General features: G+C 45.6%; 1 long non-coding RNA gene across 1 annotated transcript; it reads left to right on the top strand.

Annotated features, from left to right (window-relative positions):
- Positions 1-1,048: 1,048 nt before the first annotated feature.
- Gm52070 lies at positions 1,049-20,003 on the top strand. Its single transcript, XR_003950720.1, has 3 exons — positions 1,049-1,181; positions 16,112-16,233; positions 18,702-20,003. It is a non-coding gene; the product is annotated as a predicted gene, 52070 (long non-coding RNA).
- The last annotated feature ends 427 nt before the right edge of the window (positions 20,004-20,430 follow it).

Below are 20,430 nucleotides of genomic sequence, written 5' to 3'. Positions count from 1 at the left end.
AAGAGCACACCAACTGGTTATCCAAATGGTCAGGCCTGGAAACATGCATTCAAGAAACATTACACAGACCGAGCAGGTTGAAATTAAGAATATATACGTATATACATATATGCATGTAATGACAATGCAAAAAGAGGCCATTTCAAAGAGAGCAAAGAGAGTTATAGGGAAAGATTTGGAGGGAGAAAAGGGAGGAGAGAAATGATGTAATTATATTATAGTCTCAAAAATAAAAGAAAAATATACATAGAAAAATATATGGAAGGAAAAAATTTTTCAGTATATTATACTACTATAGGGAATATCTGAGCCATAGCTAAAAATATGTGAAAGCAGAATTAAAAGGAGACTCTCATGGTTTGCTTTAACACATAAAAAATAATCAGTTCCTACTGGAAAATGCATGAAAATATTAAAACAAAATAAACAAAGTAGGAATGCAGTTTGTAGCGAAACTTTAAAAACCAAACTCCTCCAAGGCTGGCGTCTCCTTCCGTTACATTTCCAGTTTGATTGTAGCTCGCTCACTCACAAGCACTTTCTCGGTACCAACATTGATCTGAGGTTACACAGAGGGGTGTGGATGTGGGAGAAGACAGAGAAAAGAAGGGAAAGAGGAAAGAACAGGGGATGGGAGAAGGGAAGGAAGGGATGAGAGTGAAGAACAGAGAGGAGGGGAGGGGAGGGGAGAGAAGGGGAGGGGATGGGAGGAGAGGGGAGGGGAGGGGAGGGGAGGGTGGAGCCCACTCTTGGTTTAGCAGGCTGCTTTGGTGCTTCTACTTTCAAGTTCTACCAATTAACTCAAGCACACGGTTTCTCTTGGCAGCTCTCTGCTTCCATCACAGATGGGATGGAAAAGTCTGGCTGCTGCCTTTCTGGCTCCTCTTTCCCATTTCCTTTCCTCACAGCTAATTTAAGAAAGTCTACATGATACCAGGACAAGTGTTGGCCCTGCCTCTCGCTTCCCTTGCCTGTCCTTCTCCAGCCACCCACAGTCCATCTCCTCCAGAATCTGAGACTGGTCTGGTCTGACTACAGCATCCTTAGCCCAAGTAACCAGCGTGGCACGGAAGGAAGCCAAACCTCCCAGGAGGGGGATCCTGTACCTGTTTACACTTCTTTCTCCTGCAGACTTCAATGCCTCTGAAGTCTAGTCTCCATAGCTGGAGACTGTAATTCAGGTAAGAACTATAAGTCAACATAGACTTAACTTTGAGCATACCCTGCCCTTCGAGGTTAGATCCACTCCATGGATGTAGGCTACTGCTTGGCCTTGCTTGTCTCTCTAATGTGCCAGCCCTTTCCCCGATGGGACAATCCTGGCATCTGCGGTTCGTAGCCATGTCCTGGCTCTACCACCTCACCCTATGGAGAAGCCACTCCTCTCTTGATGCCTATAAATAAGTAGATAAGATTTACCAGACATGCTTGTGCATCAGTATAGACCATGCCGGGGCATGGTGATGGCTAATCTTGATGTTCCAGAGATGAGTAGGTTGGATCCTGGGGGCTCTGATCTCATTCATCTCCTATCAGTTTCCTGTCTACCACTGAACCATCCCTGCTTGGCCAAACCCTCCCTGCGGTGATGGATAGAGCCCTGCAAAACACTGAGCAAAGTAAGTCCTACCTTGCCTTAGGTTGTATGGCAGGCAGGCATTCGGTCCCAGTGCTGAGAACAACCCACCTCTCTGCCTAGGACTTCTGTCCACACCCTCAGCTTCTGAACTTCACTTCCAGAACACACACAAGGGTAATGGATGGGAGCTTCTGAAGTGGCCGGTGTAACAGAACCCCACTGAACATGGAAGAGAAAGGTATAGGCAAAGTTCCTGGACAAGAGGGAATGGGGATAGATTGCACCAAAGCACATTTTATGCTTATATAAGATTCTCTAAAGAAAATGAAATATTTACTATCCTGAAAACATTAGTACTTACTGGGCCAGGACTAAAAAGTACTCAGGTCAATTCAGACTTCTTTAAGTACAGACCTCACCCAAGGCTCTTTGACATTGTAATGTCCCATTATTTCCTGCTGTCTACAAAGCATTGTGGCCCAGGAGTCACTTTACCATTCAGGATGGGTAATGGGGTAATGATTGGCAGCTTGTCTGGTGTGCCATCATAGCTCTGCATGGGTCTTCCTCTGACTATCCCTTGGACACACTAAGAACTTCAGCCACCCTGGGACATGCCCACCTGCACAGGGTCCCAGAGCCCCATTCTTGTCTTACTCACATATTGCATATTCTCTCTCTCTCTCTCTCTCTCTGTGTGTGTGTGTGTGTGTGTGTGTGTGTGTATTCGATTTATTCATTTATTATGTATACAGTGTTCTGCCTATGTGTATGCCTGCAGGCCAGAAGAGGACCAGATCTCATCATAGATGGTTGTGAGCCACCATGGGTTGCTGGGAATTGAACTTAGAACCTCTGAACGAGCAGCCATCTCTGCAGCCCATATTCAGTCTCTTTTTTTTTTTTTTTTCATTTTTTATTAGGTATTTAGCTCATTTACATTTCCAATGCTATACCCTCCTACGCCTGCAGCCTGAGAGTTCCCTGGAGTTTGGTGCTGAGTGTTCCCAGCTCCTATCAGCATGACCCCTCTGTGATCTCAGGCCCTCCAATGCCCTCCAGCAACGACATTCTAGTTTCAATTGCCAGAAAGAGATAAGAAACATGTGGGCTCTTGACATTAAAAACTCTGTCCATAAAACACCCAATACCAGTGTTTGGGGATCTGGGACAAAGCCTGCATCGCTGTGTGTAGCAACAAGAAGCCATAAAATGGGCAGATGGGCGTTGGACCCCGTCCATTCCATCCCTCGCTTGCTTATAAAGGGCTGGCTGCAGCAGGCTTGATATGATTGAAAGAGAGCTTTTGGAGGAGAGAAAGGGGCTAGGACCAAGTAGCCTGGAAATTTTATTCCATTGAAATCTGTTGAGAAGGCAAACAAAAAAACAACAAAAAAAATTTTTTTCAATTAAAAAAGAAGATGAAGCTAAGAAAAACATAGCAGATTAAAAAATATACAAAAGTCTTATTAAGCAGGAAGGTATTCAGTTTACTCCCTCGAGCCCTAACTCCACAATGAGTACCTTTCTTCCTTTAACAACAACAACAACAACAACAACAACAACAACAACAAACAATTGGTCAAGTGGGTGGATAAATTGTCTACCTGCAGCATGATGAAGCTTTACTGAAGCAAAACCTTCCAGGAAAGAGAACATAGACTTTCTGGATGTTCTGCTTCTGTGGGTAAAACTGCAGAGGTTGGGCTGATCTCACACTCCCAACACACACACACACACACACACACACACACACACCCCTAAAAAAGGAAGCAGTGTATGGTGCCATACACCTATAATCCCAGTACTTGGGAGGCAGAGACAGGAGGATTAGGCATTCAATACCAGTCTCAAGTTTTGTTACAGCCACAGAAAATTGAATTAACCAGGTGAGAAATGTCAGAGTCAAAATCAACGTGAAAGGACAGCATGTTCTAATACTTAATTGCTCTTCAAAATCAGTTCTAAGTCCAGGGTTCTGTAGGCTTGGGCTCCATTATGCCTGGGACCCTCTGTCAAAGACTGACATAGCTTGGTCTTGTTTTCACTGAGAGGCCCCAAATTGGATCTGCCTTCAGAGTTAAGGCACATAAGGCCTCCCACTTGGAGTTTTGTTTCCCTCAGCTGCAGGAATTCCTTCGTTTATATGATTAGACTTCAGCAAAACAGCTGCTGGACCGTCTTCCACGTTGCTCACCTTCTGGGCAGTAACTGAGCCGGTCGGAGGCTCAGGGGAAGGGAATGTGGCTCAGGAATTGGGATGTGGTACCTGGCAAGCTTCACTGGGCAGAGATGGCAAGACAAGGAGTGGCTTCTCATTACTGGGAGCAGTGGGGTGTCGGGTGGCTTAGCAGCTGGCAGTACTTCAGCCAAAGACTGAAGAAGAAAAAAAAAAAAACTTTCCTCTGCGAGCCATTAATCCCTAATGAGGAAAAAATGTTTACTTAGCCACACAGATGTTAGAGACCTCATTAGAAAATCCTTTGAAATGTAGACAAAATACCTACTTAAAACATCTATCTATCTATCTATCTATCTATCTATTTTTTTAATGTTTTACCTGCATGTATGTCTGTGTACAATGTGCGAGTCTGAGATCCACAGAGGCCAAAGGAGGGCATCAGATTATTTCCAGACACTGTTGTGATCTACCATGTAGGTGGGTGCCAGCCACTGAAACCAGGTCCTCTGGAAGGAGTAGCCAGGGCTCTTAACTGCTGAGTTCTCTCTCCAGCTCCTTTTGAGCAGGGCATGTCATGTCAACACCTAAGAGGCTGAGATGGGAGGATTGCTACTAGTTCAAGGCCAGCCTGTAGTGCATGATGGAGTACAGAATGAGACCATGTCTCAGCAAACAAACGATAGCTCCTTCGGAGCAGCCATCGTTTATCCTGGCATGGGGTTTGTGTGGTTGGACTACCCCTTCCCTCTAGATCTTCCATCATTCTGCCCTCGTGTTCCTTCCCAGGAGAATTATATCAGGACATAGGGTATCCTCTGCTCCTGCTATAAATACAAAAACTTCAAAGACTAGCAAAGGAAGGAGACGTTTGGAGCAACCCTAAGTGGCAGACAGACATGATTTATAGGAGACAGACACTCAAATATTGGTCTCCTCCCAAGAGCTCCAAAACCTAACAATAAATCCACAGTTGAACTGCTTGTGGAAACCTGTGCTCAGTAAGAATGCTGAGCAGAGACATCATTCCAGAGAAGATAGGATCCTTAAGGGACAAATGATGAGCCCACACAGAAATCAACGGCAGTGTTTCTTTTACTGGAACTTGCCCAGTGCTCCCTAGAGCGAGTTACGTATTGTATTTCACTTCAATACTCACTTGAGGTAGACATCTACTTTCCTTTTGGGAAATATGCCTCCCACCCTCTGTGACTTCCTGAGCTGCAGCTTCTATCGTCTGTGCATTGCAAGGAATAAGGCCTAGTCCTTATTGTCTTAGAGAGGCAGCTGCAGGGGTGCCCAGTGGCCCTGCCTTCTCACACAGCTCCTGCCTGCAGTGTACCAGAGCAGGTCTGAGCCACCAGGGGAATATGGCAACAAGGGTGACATGTCACTCTGAGACCAGAATGGTTAAACAAGACAAACAAGACTGGAGTTTCTTTCTTTCTTTCTTTCTTTCTTTCTTTCTTTCTTTCTTTCTTTCTTTCTTTCTTTTTATTAGATATTTTCTTTATTTATATTTCAAATGTTATCCCCTTTCCTGGTTTCCCCTCCGAAAACCACCTGTCCCGTCCCCCTGCTCACCAACCCACCCACTCCCGCTTCCTGGTCCTGGCATTCCCCTACACTGGGGCATTGAGCCTTCCTTCACAGGACCAGTGACCTCTCCTCCCATTGATGACTGACTAGGCCATTCTCTGCTACACACTGCAGCTGGAGCCATGGGTCCCTTCACGTGTACTCTTTGGTTGGTGGTTTAGTCCCTGGGAACTCTGTGAGTACTGATTGGTTCATATTTTTGTCCCTCCTATGAGGCTGCAAAGCCCTTCAGCTCCTTGGGTCCTTTCTACAGCTCCTCCATTGGGGCCGCTGTGTGAGTCCAATGGTTGGCTGAGAGCATCCACCTCTGTATTTGTCAGGCACTGGCAGAGTCTCTCAGGACAGAGCTGTATCAGGCTCCTGTCAGCAAGCACTTGTTGGCATCCACAATAGTGTCTGGGTTTGGTGACTGTATATGGGGTGGATCCCCAGGTGGGGCAGTCTAGAGTTTCTATTTGGGGTTCCTCTCATCCCTCCTCTCCTTTTCCCTTCTCTTTTTAATTTTGGGTGTGTCATTCTGGGGAAACCCAGTCACTTATAAAGAGGTCACATGACAAGCTGCCCAGTAGCCAGTGAAGGACTGAAGTCAGCCACCATGTTAGCAATGAAACAGAACGTCCACTCTGGAAGGTGGCTGCTCTAATCTACAACTTGCCTACAATCTTAGGATAAGTCCTGAGCCAGAGCCACGTGCTGCTATGTATCCCTGTCCCATAGAAGCTTTAGATCAGTGTTTCTCAATCTATGGGTCATAACCCTTTTGGGTCAAATGACAGGGGTCACCTAAGGCCATCTACATAGCAAATATTTACATTACTATTCATAACAGTAGCAAAACTACAGTTATGAAGTAGCCACAAAAATAATTTTATGGTTGGAGGTGGTCACCACAGCATGAAGAACTGTATTAAAGTCTCAGCACTAAGAAGGCAGAGAACTGTCGCTTTAGATAAGTGCTTTAAGTTGCCAGGTTCGGGAGAATCATTTGCTATGCACCAGTAAATAATTTACTTTGACCAATAAGGTAATGCAAAGCCCTTAACCACATGAACACTCTGACTGGTCCAGGGCTGGAGGGACAACCCAAGCAGAGCCAATCAGGATCTTTCTAGAACTGATGAGGAGACAGAGCAACAGAAAGCCAGGCCATTTCTGCCGAGATCCCAACTGTTTGAGCCTTGAGCCAGCCATGCCCGAGGATATTGGTGCAACCTAGAGCTTCCGGGTCACACAAAAAAATATGTTTTAGCTTAAAACAAGTTAAATTGGTACAACAGACTGTAGCTTCTCTTTGCAACTTTGTGGGTTCTTCTTTTTCCCACCCTTTATTCCCACCCCCACCCCTGCCCCTGTTTCATCCCCTACCACTACATAGGAAAGAAAGGAGAAAGGAGAGAGAGGAAGATCTGAATCTATTTTTCCCCCTTTGAGTATGACTGCTGACAAACCACAACCAACCTCCCCGAACAACCAACAGTCACCAACCCCACCATGAGGCACTAGCATGAAAGATTCCCAGGCGTTCCAAAGCCATACAACCCGCAGTACCATCGGCAGCTGGCAGAACCACGCCTCTGCTAGGGCACGAGGCCAATCGCAGCTGCTGTGAAGCAGTCCCATATCTGCACACCTGGGATTAAAACAGAAACATATCATTATGATATTGCTGTGTTTTTTTTTTAAAGAAACCAAAATCCCAGAATTCTCATGACAATAGACTGAATGTCTACGCCCCACCAAACTTCATATGCTGCAAACCTAACCCCTTGAAAGTGATATGAGAGGGTAGAGATTTGAGGCGGGGGGGGGGGGGGGAATGAGGTCATAAGGGTGGACCCTCACGAGTGGGATTGGTACCCTTATAAAAGAGCGTCACCCCAAGGTTCCCCATGCTTCCTCTATCATACAGAAATGTGGTGAGAACTGTCCTGCTGATAAACCAGGAAATGGATCTTCTCCAGACACCTTGACTTTGAACTCTTCAGCTTCAGAACTGGGGGAAATAAATCTCCATGGCTTCTCAGTTGTGTGGACTATGCTGTGCCAGTCCGTCCTCACAGCCGAAGATGACTCAGCCATTGGTGTCCATCACCTAAATAATATTTACCCAGTCTTAGGTACATGTCCATCATTACTTTGGAGTCTTAGGATATATCCTGCAACACGGAACGCTCTAAATGACAATGAGTTAGCAGCATAGGAAATACGAAAGAGCTAAACCTCAGTACAGTCAGTGTTGGGGGGTTTGGGGGGTCACATCAGGAAGCCTCCTGCCAGATAAAAAGGGAAGCCACCCGCTCTTTAAAGAGCTGCCAAGCAATGAGCAACATCAGCACAGAGGAAAGAGGAGCTTGTTTGATAAACAGCAGCAGCTCACGGCCTGGGCCAACGCTTTTAATATGCCCCAGTTCTAGCTATTGGGTCTGAGATCACAGTGGCTGAAGAATCACTTAGAGGCCATTTGGGGAAACATGGCAGCGTAATAAGACAAAGAGGCGCTGATCCAATAAACTGCCCTTTACAAAGCACTTGGGTCATTTCTGTTCTCCACGTTTTTTATGATCTCTAGTATTTCATCCTGAGAAATGACTCCATTCTGAAAGCAACTTCCCTTTTTAAAAGAGATCAAGGAAAGAAGATATCCCTTCCCAACCAGGCTCGGGTCAGAGCAGGCAACACCATTTCCATTTATCCCTGGTGCTCTTATATCTCCTTCATCCAGTACTCAGAATTATAGGAGAGACTTCCATGCTGTAAGGGATAGCACTGTGGTGTCACTAGTTCAAGGGACCAGGAGGGGACCAGGAAGTATGCTATGTCAAGACAACTCTTGATCTGTAGTGAGCACTCATTCACACTGGGGCTTGACAGAGCATAGAACTTGATTAGTTTCCCAGAGACTTCCTACCATTCCCCCCACTGCCTTTCTCTCCTCCACTTACAAGCCATCAATCACCTCTTATCACCAATGGGGAAAATCTATAGAGACAAGGTATTTATTATTCAGGGGCCTTGGAAAACACAGCGAAAGAGATCTTATCCCAGAAGAGCTTAATCAGAAAGACAACCATGAAGCCCCCAAAATTTGATGTACTATTGCTGACTGCGTTGGGAAAGAACATTAATTAGGAAGTGGTTCATGGTTGTATGCCAGGATCTTGCACCAGGTCTACAGAAGCGACAGCATTTGATCAAGAAGGAAGGAAGGAATACCTTTCACAGAGCTACTATGATCTAAGCCCAGAGAGAGAGACCAGAGCATGTGCACCGGGACACAGCCTAAGAGACACTCAGGAACCAGATGGAGGGGCAAGAAGAGGCCAGTGTCCGGCTACTTGTGTGTTGACTCTCACCTCCAAAGCTTCCTCCCTCGCAGTGTGATAGGGGAGCTTCAGGTCTTCTCCTTTGTAGCCCAGCAGCAGATGAAGCCTGTCAGCAGAGCTGTGTCTGTGTGTGGGAGGAAAGCACAGCTCTTCCTGACTCTGCTTGGCTGCTGTCCTCGCTCACCTTGAGCTCCGTGACTCCCGGTGGCTTCTCCCATCTGTGCAACTGGAAAGTGCCTTCCTTAGACGATCATGGCCAGCCCTGACTTGCAGCCACCCTGGTTACTCTGTGTGCACCCTACCTCTTGTAGTGTCTTGCTGGGGAATAGGTCCCAGAGACCCTCATCTCCTTTTCTGCACTCTTCTACCAGACCTGGTTCCTATCCTGGACAATTGTTTCCCCCTTGCTTAGCAACCATGAGTGTCTTAGTTAATTCAGGCTGCTTTGATGAAGTACCCGAGGCTGGTGATTTAAGAATAGTACAAACATATTTCTCTGCTTTAAAGTCTGAGATACCCGAGGGGTATTGATTGATAGGTAAGAGATCAAACTTTATATCTTCAGTGTGACCTTACTGCTTCTTCCAGAGGGGACGGATGCATATGACAAAGACAGGAGTGAACTTACATCCTCAAGTCCTTTTATGTAAACACTACCCCTGCCATGAGTATCAACCACAGGGTAGGCCACCTTCTGAAGCCTCCTGTAATTTAACTTTCAACATGAGTATTTAAGAGAATGCAAAAGTTCAAGCCATAGCAATGAATAATCCAGAAGGCTCCTCTGCCACCCAGTGAGTGTCACCTATACTTCCAACAAGGCTTGAATCCAAACATGGAGAGGACCCTACTTCTGAACTCTCCTGGTTACTCCCATAAACCTTTGAGCAGTCTTCAATTTTTCTTTCTTTCTCTCTTTCTATATTTCTTTTCTTTCTTTCTTTCTTTCTTTCTTTCTTTCTTTCTTTCTTTCTTTCTTTCTTTCTTTCTTTCTTTCTTTCTGTCCGTCACTCAACTTTTCTTAACATCTTTATCCTTAGTCCCCTGTAGCAGACAATAAGTATGTACATTAAATGGCTTACATTCTGATTGCTGTTCCTGGTCTGGGTGCTGACTAACACAGCCACACAGAGGTGCCATGATGTGGTACAGGGCTGGGGAGGGGGAATAAGGATGTGTATGCTGGACCGCAGAGAGGCCACTGAGCCTGAGAGTTTTGAATAAAAGTTCTTCCATTCCTGATCTCTAATAATCTAAAGGAAACTGAGGAGTGGGAGAAGAATAAAAAGAGGAAGGGAAAAGAACAAGCAAGAAAGTAGAGGGGGGAGGAGGAAGGGGAGGAGGGAGAAGAGAAAGGGGAGGAGAGAGAGGAGGAGGGGGAGGAGAGAGTGAAAAAACTGCAGACTTAAGGATCTATTTCATCCATCTTGTCTTTCTGGCTTCTCATCCCTCCCACCAAGGTTCCAGGGAGATGCCTCTGGCCCTGCAGATCTCCAGCCTGGGAAGCCCAACCCATATGATGCTAATATGTTTGAGAGTGATGAGCCTGGGAAACATCTGAGGGAATGCTCAAGTGGCTACAGTGGTTTGAATATATTAAATTCACCCCAAACCTTTGTTGCAAACAGCTCTCAATGCAACAGTGTTGGGAGGTGGAGACGAAGGAGGGATATTTAGGTCAAGAGGGTAAAGACTTCTTTCATGGGTTGATGCCAAAAGGGGGACATTGTGACCAGCTTGCTCACTGTCACGTCTCTGCCTTTTGAAGATACGTGTTCCTCTTCTCTTACCTCGCTTCCAGCGTGTGAGGAAACATCAGGAAGGTCTTTGCCCATTGTTAGCACCCTCATTCCAAGCATGTCAGCCTCTAGAACTATGAGTAAACAGGTCCTGCTCTTTACAAATGTCCCGGTCACTGTTGTTTTGTTAAAGCAGCAAAAATGGACCGAGGCAAAGGCAAAGTGGCGGGGAGGGGGAAATGCAGAAACCGAGTTCACTGGGTATGGGATCCTGTAGTCCAACTTGGACTCTAAGTGCTACCTACATGCGAAGGCAAGTGCCCTCGTTCTCAGGAAAGTTTCCCTTAGAGAACTATGTAAGTAGTTCGAGGCTGGTCCAGTGGCCAACTGGAGACTTTGTCTCAAAAAAGGTGAGAAGGGAGGGGGAGGAAATAAGAGGAGAGAGAGTGGGGAGTGGAGAGTAGAAAAAAAGAGGGAAGGGAGAGAGGAGAGGAAAGAAGGAGAGAGGAGGGGGTAAGGTAGAGGGGAGAGAGGGAAGGAGAGGAGAGGCGGGTAGAGGAGGGCGGGGCGAGGTGGAGCAGGGCGGGGCAAGCCGGGCAGGGCAGAGTAGAGCATAAAGAAAGGAAGGGCTTAGCCTTCCCCCTCTGAGCCCTCCTTTATGGAGTCCTTGACCTGCCAGGTACCCATTGCCTCCTGCAGAGGGTGGCTTTGGGGATTCAGTGGACTCTGGTGCAACGTCCAGGTTTCAGAAACGCTCCTTGTGCAAGTTAAGAGTGAGCAGTGGCTGAGAGACCCAGTGGGTAAGCTTAGCCCTGGGGTGAGAAACTAGGCAGTGGGCGGGGCTCTGCAGAAACAAGGCCTCTTGCATGCTGGGAAATGGGCCCAGCAGGAGTTCCCTAGTTCCCAGGAAAAAGAAGTAACCAGGAGGGTGTGGTGGCACGCGCCTTTAATCCCAGCACTTGGGAGGCAGAGGCAGGCGGGTTTCTGGGTTCGAGGCCAGCCTGATCCACAAGGTGAGTTCCAGGACAGCCAGAGCTATACAGAGGAACCCTGACTTGAAAAAAGTAACCAGCAGAAAGACGCATACAGTCCCACATCTTCGTTGGAGAGCTCTATGTTTGTTTTTTAAGATGTGCTTTTATTATTTCTTTGAGAATTTCATGTAGTATATCTTATATCATATTTATCCCTAGTCATACCTCTAACCCTCCCCCCCATCCACCCTCACTTCTCTAACCTTCCAGCTTTATGGCTTTAATTAAAAGACTCATTTGTTCTGTTAGTCTACATGTATGTTTTGCCTACATGTATGCCTCTGTGCAGCAAGTGAGTACTTGGTGCCAATGGAGGTCAGAAAAGGGCACTGGATCCCCTGGGACCAGAGTTAACAGATGGAAGGTGCCAAGTGGGTGCTCTACTGAATCTGGATCCTCTAAAGAATAACATGTATCCTTAGTCACTGAGCCAGTTTTGCAACCCCATGACTTCTTTTTAAAAACAAAAACAAAAAAACCCAACCTACCAAGTCCTATATTTGTGATACCCATATCCTCCAAGGTGGAGGACCATCCGCTGCAGTGTGGTTGACTTACGAAGTTATCCATGACCCACACTTGTTTCAATAGGCTAGTCAACATGCGTATCAAGCTAGTCAATATGTACTGATGTATGTTTTTTAAAAATAACCTATTATACCATGTCTGTGGGTCGGAGGTCACCCTTGCTCTGTGGTCATGCAAAAGTCAGGAGAAAGGGCACCGTTACTTCTGCCAGGGAACTCCCCACCTCTGGCTTCTTTGTAGACCGATGGTCTTAACAATTCCCCAGAAGGCCAATTAAAAGCTTGACTGTGCAGCCTCTGGTGAATCGTGCTAAATATATTTGTTGGTTTGGGTGTCAACAGCAACTGGCATTTGTGAACAGCTTATGCAACCTCAAGGAGCTGGGGAGAAGAGGAAACCTCATACTGTGCACCACAGATGAGAACTTCTGCCCCTCTCGGTGCTCACCAAACTCATCGAATTCCACAGAGCACGTTGTCAAAAGGCCAACAGTAAATACATGTATTTGAATGATGGAAAATGTTAATTTAAGGCACACCAACCCTGATGTGCGTTTATTAGGCTTTCTTAGAATGTAATCACACACAGGCTGGGTCAAGAGTGATTGATAAATGTAATGTGATAAAAATAAACTATAGCATAAAGGCTTTCCTCTCTCTCTCTCTCTCTCTCTCTCTCTCTCTCTCTCTCTCTCTCTCTCCTTCCCTCTCTCCCTCATTCCCTTTTGCTCTCATGCATTACCAACAGATGGGAAGCTGAACAGACCCATTCGTTATAGCCTGTTATACACAACAAAGAGGAAGAATCGGGGCTAGTGTTATAACTCAGTGAGAGAGTGTTTGCCTAGCATGCTAGATACCTTCTTGGGTTTGGTCCCAGGAAACACACACAGACATCGACAGACACACATAGACACACACATACATAGACACACACACACAACACAGATATACATAGACAGTCACACATAGACACACACAACACAGACATACATAGACACACACAACACAAACATACATACATACACAGAGTCACACAGAGACATACATACACACAGACAGACAGACAGACACACACACATACCGGTCAACCTCTTGAGCCAGATTGGACCTTTCTGACAAAGATTACCAGGACAAGGAAGACAACGATGGCCACGATAATAGTTATTTATCAAGAGTTTATGCACAAAACCAGGACTCCTTGTAAATATGCATTTTAAAATGTTTCCCCTTTGAGAGATATCCAATTCAAATTTATTCTGAAATGAACACCCAATTCTTCTCAGAAAGAGGTTTATGCTAATTAAAGTTAATTCCCTTGGTTTATCAATAATGAGTTACCATTAAAAACAAATTTCATTAAGTCCTACTTCAAAGTTCAGAGCTCTCTGCTTGTATTAATCACTTAACGATTGTGCTGTGGATTCGGGAGCAGCTTAGAAAAGCTAGAGGAACGTGGGAGTCATTTCGCACTTGATTACTTGGCTTCTGTTGGGAATAGACACAAAGGGGGACAGAATTCAGCCTTAGTAGTTGGTACAGTATGGGACCTCAAATATCCCACAAAGGCCTGCAGTTTTAACTTAGGGCTAGTCCCCAGTGTATGCTACTGGGAGGTGGCAGGACCTTCAAGAAGAAGGGTCTAATGGGAGGTTTCCTGTCATCAATGTGATGACTTGGAGGGGATCATGTGACTCTGGTCTAGCTTCATTTTCTAGTCACCTCGAGGCAAGCATTCCTTCCATCCCGTGTTCCCATTGTGATAAATTGCTTTGCCGTATGCCCGAAAAGCAAGGGTGCCAACCAACCCCTCTTTCATGGTTCCATAGACTGGAAACTCTAAACTGTGAGTTAATGAAAGGGGGCTACTGGGTAACTCCTGTAGTGATAACAACTGCTACCAGCCCTGACTCAGCTCCACACTCTGTTGCCTTCAGTTCTATCCATAACCAACGTTTCCTGAGGCCGACTCACTCTTGTTTCTCAACCAAGCCTTATTTCACATGCTCAACCTATCCTTAAGCCCACGTCTAAGGCAAGCTTCCCTAGTGCATGCTCATGTTCAAGCTACACAATTGTTAATTGTATATGTCACCTTGACTCTGCTAAGAGATACCAAAAGTCCTGTTAAACATTATCTCTGGTAGATGAATAAAAGAAGACTACCTTCTTCAGTGGGATTGACCGATCCTTTGAGGTCTGGCTAGAAGAAAAAGGGGGAGAAGTGTGGAAAGTCCAGCCATGTTTCATGCTGGGACTTATAACTTCAGCTCTTGCTTCTGAGACTTTCAGACTCCATCTGGGAAGCCTACCACCAGGCTTGTCACTCTGCCACCTCTCAGTACCTGGATGGCAAACAGGACTTACTTATATCATTGCCTCCCCCCCCCCGCCCCCACCTCTCTGTGTATGTATGTATGTTTGTGTTGTGTGTGTCTATGTATGTCTGTGTTGTGTGTGTCTATGTATGTCCAATTAGCAGAGCTGTGGACCAGGATTGAATTATACCAACAGCTCTTCTGGTTCTCTGTCTTGCTTCTCATCCTCTGTGTCCAAGTGAGGCTGTTCTCTTAGCACGTTTCTCTCGAGGGAAGAACGAATTCAGCCAGTAAAGCTTTGGAGAACATGAACTTGATCCACTGAATTCAAGCATCATAGCTCGAGCTTTTGACCCCAGGCCTCTGGAAGGAGAAGCAGATGGAGCCCTGGGATTTTCTGGCTAGTACTTGGCTAGTGCCAGGCAAGAGACAGACCCTGTCTCAAAGCGGCAAAGCAACAACAAAAATGGTGTACTGTGTCTGACAATCAACACCCAAGGTTGTCCTCTGACTGACTCCTGCTCCAGTTTACTTTCTATTGCTCTGATTGACACCGTGACCAAAAGCAACTTGGGGAGGAAAGGGGTTATTTTACCTTACAGCTGATAATCTGCCATGAAGGGCAGTCAGGGCAGGCACTCAAGGCAGGAAGCTAGAGGTAAGAGCTGAGGCAGAGGCCAGGGAGGAGTGGTGTTGACTGGCTTGCTCAGCCTACTTTATTATAGAACCCAGGACCACCTGCCCTGGGGTGACATTGTGCACAGTGAGCTGGGCCCTCCCATGTCAATCATGAATCAAGAAAATGCACTACAGACTTGCCTACAGGCAATCTAGTAGGGGGTATTTTTTTATCTCTCCCAGAAAATTCCTCTCCCCAGAAAATTCTAGCTTGTGTCAAGTTGACAAAAAAGACTAACCAGCACACACTAAGCTCACAACCACCAAACACACACACACACACACACACACACACACACACACACACACACAGAAACAGGATGTATGGACATATATGGGCACAAATACACATGCACAAAATACGTTAATAGAAAATAAACTTTGGGTCCGCTGCTGAAAAAATAAACAGGAGGAAACGGTAAAGGAATCAATTATAAACATTGAGAAAGTCACAAGTAATCAAAACTGAGTCCTATTCTTAAGATTTTGCAATCTAAGTACCTTAGTACTGAATGGACCCTGTAAAGGCTCTTGCATTACACAAGATAGCCACTAGGTGCTAAAACAAATAAGCCCCTAAAAATCTCAACGACTTAAATAAAATTTTTAGAGGTTCAGAGACACCAAGACAGGTAAATTGTGTTCCTGTCTAGGAAGAAAAAAAATGTAAAGGCTTGCCATTAACTTAAAACCAAGAGCACAGAGCAAACAGCCAGGTAGAAAGAGACTTTTGTGATTAATTTACAGAAAGGGCAACAGGGCTAGAGGAGGAACAGTGGCTTCCCCTGAACACAGAAGAAATAAAGGGCAGAGACAGAGAAGCCATTGGGCCACTAATTCCTCTGCCACCCTATCCCTACTCAGAGAACCAGCTTAACCACTTGTGAGCCACCCGACTCCCCACCCCACCCACCCATCCACCCCTGCCCTGAGATAGAACACAGGCAAGACTCTGAAAGTGATCCAGGGCTTCCGGGAGAGCGTCTCAGAGGTGTTTTGATTTCCAATGTGTCAAAACACGTCAAGGATCCTAGAATTACAAGTGGATCTCAGAGGGACTGGAGGAAATTGTCGAATTTTTCAAAACAAGGGAATTTAAAAGCCAAACCGCTTAGTCTCTCTTGTTTAACGGTAGGAAGCAGAGGCAATGATTTGCTGCTTTCTGTGACAAGATGAAAACTGCCACCCTGAAAAGGCACCCTGCTGGCCCTCCAGCCACCAGCGCAGAGTGGGAACACAACCGGCACACTGTAAAAGGTAGGTAGCCCTGCCGGGGACACTGGCGTGAAAGGAGATTTTGTTGAGATTCAAATGAGCATGTTAGTGTCAGTCTACCCACAGAGACTCGTTCCCTCTGAATTAAAGGATCTGTGAAGTCAGGGTCTTTTCTTCTGGGAACTAAGGAAACTGCTGAAGAGACATGGAGAGGAAGCAAGAGGGGAGGGGAAGGAGAGAGGAGAGAAAGCCACTCACCCTAAACTCTAAAGTCTCACCACTGCCCAGAAGCACCATCCCACGTCACCTGACGACACACCTGACACACCTGCCGCACCTGCCAGTTGCACCCATTTTTGTCTTCCAGGTGTGATTTAGATACAAAAACTGATACAACTAATCAGCGCACCTGTTTGTATCAACAAATAACAAGAGGAAGGTTGTAGCTTAGTCTGAAGCATACTTGATTATTCAATCCCACATAAACCAGCTGTGGCGGTCCCTGCCTACAGACTTAGCACCCTGGAAGTGGGGGCACAGGGAACAGAAGAGCTTCACAGGGAGTTTGATGTCAGACCCTGTCTGTAGATACATACAGACATACACACACACACATACATACACACATACATACCTACTAGCAAAAATGAATTTTGACTGTTGCGTGAGTCTCACCCTTGGTTTCAGTGAAGAAGAAAAACATCCTTGCTGTGTGAAAGCACACATAAGGTAGATGTGTCTGCGAAACCAGTGCTATCAAGTCGACAGTAGACACAGCCAATGGGTTAAGTAAACAGCAGTGGGCTCCCCGAGTCTGAGTGTGTTGCAGGGGAGGGGGGGTCAGACAGAGGCCCCTCTCCTAAAACTCAAACAAAACCAGGGCAGACTGAAGACAGAAGAGGATAGTTCCTCGACTGAGAAAAAGAATATCAGTGAATAAATTCTCAACTAAACACAGAGCTTCAGGCAGATGGAGGGTCCCAGTTCTAAGGTACAAATTACCGCCCTTGATCTGGGCTGTCACTCACACACAGAGGAGGGGAGGGGTCTGCCTCTTATCTGTCAGGGAAAATCCAGTGGTGGTCTGTGTTCAAGGAGCCTTGAAATCCCACCGATGAGTCTGCACTGGAGCACCTCTGGAGAAGAGGCCTCTGTCTGCCCAAGTGCTGAGGGCCAGCGGAGGGTTGTGGGGCCTCCCTGCTACAGAAAGGGGGTGCTCGGGTCCTCAGACAGAGCAAGGCAAGCGGCTGTCTGTCCATTATCAAGTATGGAAACGCCAGAGTCATCCTCTCCTGGTGGCCTGGAGAATGCACCACGAAAAGCTCTGAGTTTTTCCTTATACCTGTTCTCTTTGCTTTTAGATTTATTCATTTGTTTGTTTATTGTATGTATATGGTGTGGGTGGCACACATGCTATAACACATATATAGAGGTGTTTATTGTGTGTTGGGGGGTCACATGCTAGATCACATATGTGGAGGTATTTATTGTGTGTATATGGAGGTGATACATGCTATATCATACATATCATGTGAAAGTGTTTGTTGTATGTATATGAGGAGCACATGCTACATCACATACATGGAGGTCAGAAGGCGATTTGCAGGCACCTGTCCTCTCCTACCACGTGGGTCTCAGGGATCGAACCCTATGGTCAGGCTCATGTCACCAGGCTTGTTACACTCATGCCTGCAAACACTTGGGGTCCTCTATGCCATGAAGCAAAAGTTTTGATGAGAGAGACTTAGATTTTATTTGTGTTCCGATGAGATGAGCACAGGTTAGCCACTGGGAACAAGAGTACAAGATTTTGTTGGAAAAGTTTGTGGTTCTGAGTGAATGGTGTCACTCTCCTTTTTTATTTTTATTTTTTACATTTATATTTTGTATTACATTAATATTGTTTTATAGAAAATGTGAATAAAGTACAAATTAAATTCTTTCCAGGGTTTAATTGTTACTGTCTGGTTTGGATTGGGTTAGGTGTTGTTGTTGTTGTGTTTCTCTTTGCAGTACTAGGAATTGAATGTAAGGCTTCATGTGTAGGAAACACGGGGGTAACACTGAGCTACACCCCAGGATTTATTTTTACATAACTCTCATAAACTTTATAATTATCTATTATAATTTAGAAACAATTCATTTATAAGCCATAACTAATAATAACAGATCTTTAAATTATACTGGAAAAACTAAAGTTTTAAATTTTAATTTCTTAAAAATTCAATAAAATCTTATTAAATACTTTCATGAGGCACCAAGTATGACCGTGCCTTAGGCCTTCAATCCAGGCACTCAGAAGGCAGAGGATGGAGGGTCTCTGTGATTTCCAGGCCACTCTGGTTCACACAGGGCATCCTAGGCCAGCCAAAGTTACACAATGAGACGATGTCTCAAAAAAACAAAACAAAACAAAAGCTTTTAGTCATCATGTTCTACTACTTAAAATTTTACCACATTTTAATACTTTTTAAAATTTATATTTATGTGTGTGTGCACCACCATTGCAGGCAGGAGTCTACAGAGGTCAGAAAAGAATCTAATCCCCTGGAGTTGGAGTTATGGAGAATCGTGAGCTTCCTTGCGGGTCCTGAAAACCAAACTCCAGTCCGCTAAAGAAGCAATACTCATCCTTAACAGCTGAGCCATCTCTCCAGCCCCTCAGTGTAAGAGTAGCTGTGTGCCTCAAAGGAAGCGAAACAGCGAGCGGATACTGGGAAAAGATGTCTCATAGGCCTAACCCTATGATGCACGGTGTCTTTCTTCAAGCTTTCAGAGGCTCACCATCAGTCCACCTCTTGCCATGACGATTTGGAAGAGGTTGAAGAGAGTCCTTCCCTTCTGTTTTCATGCTGGAATTGGAAATAAGAAGAGGTTTTCTGACCCGGCTTTCGTGTCGTACAGATCTGTGTAAATGGTGTAGGAGCTTTGACGCAGGACCAGGCTGGCTCCCACATCTCATATCCTCTGCCTACATTCCTCCACCGCATGGTATGGAGAAGCGTACTCCATACGGTTCTTTCATCAGGATAATTTGGAATGTAGCAACCCATACAATTGGCCTACATCAGCAGCTTCCTGGCAGTCAGTCTGACCTCCCGTTTTCATCTAAACTTAGGTTTCTGAGCATAACCTCATCACGACCTACATAACAGCAGCGTGGTATGCATTGCAAGTGTAACTGGAGGAGAAAATGAGGGAAAAGGTCATTTTACACCATTTCTCATAGAAAACTCCACAGTCCAAATCTTCCTTCCATAGCTAAGTAACGTCTTCAACAGCAGGAGAAAGGAGGCAGTAAGGTTTGAGATGCACAGACACGGCGAACAGGAACATACATCCCTTGCTGTGTTCACACAAATGCCCGGAGGACAAAAGAAATGGAGGCTCCTTGAAAGACACATGGAAAGTAATGGCTGATACAAAGAAAAGACAACCCAAATCATGCCCAATTCCTCAGTGACAACCAACCACGTCTAACAGTGGCCCTAGATCATCCCAGACCTTTTTCTGTGGGTTTTTCCCCCCTACTGTAGAATTGTGCCAAGTATATAAATTAATTTCCTGACTGTTTTCCTTGTAATATTAATTTTTAAAAATCCCCACGATTACCAGAGAAGCCCCACAGAGAAGATCTGCTCCTAATTAGTTGTTTTGTCTTTGTCTCCCTGAGATAGATGCCTCTGTTCCCAGGTCTCACTGTGCTCTGATGAGGTAGGGATTGTCCTGGTTGGCTGAGCTTTGCCTGGCTAGTTTTAAATCTCGAAGGGCCATCCAGGGACATAGTGATGGTTCAGAGGGCAAAAAAACTACCACGTGAGAAAGCATTTCCATAGGGTGGGGGTGGGGATGGGGATGGGGATGGAGTGCTGGCAGCTGGCAAATGCAGCAGAGAGGGAGAGAGCAGAAATATTATTGAGACAATCAAATTAACTGCTGCTCTAAAAGCCAGATTATACTTCTATTATCTACAAGCCAAACAAAGAATCTCTTACTAAGCACAGGCTGGGGCCAGCTAGCTCTCTGTGGTACTAATGAAACACGTGGGTAGGGAGAGGCAGAAGAGATGGCTGATTTTAAGAGTATTTATAAAGGGCCTAAGTTTGGTTCCCTGCACCCACATTAGGTAACTCATAGTTCCAGGAGATCCAATGTCCTCTTTCTGTCCTCTAAAGGCAACTGAACGTACATTTGGATAGTAACACACGCAAACGCACACACATGGGCATGCGTGTTTGA

This window comes from Mus musculus, chromosome 13 (assembly GCF_000001635.26).
Source record: "Mus musculus strain C57BL/6J chromosome 13, GRCm38.p6 C57BL/6J".
NCBI classification, from domain to species: Eukaryota; Metazoa; Chordata; class Mammalia; order Rodentia; family Muridae; genus Mus; species Mus musculus.
Note: the sequence above shows the minus strand (reverse complement) of the source record. Positions and strands in the feature narration are given on the sequence as shown.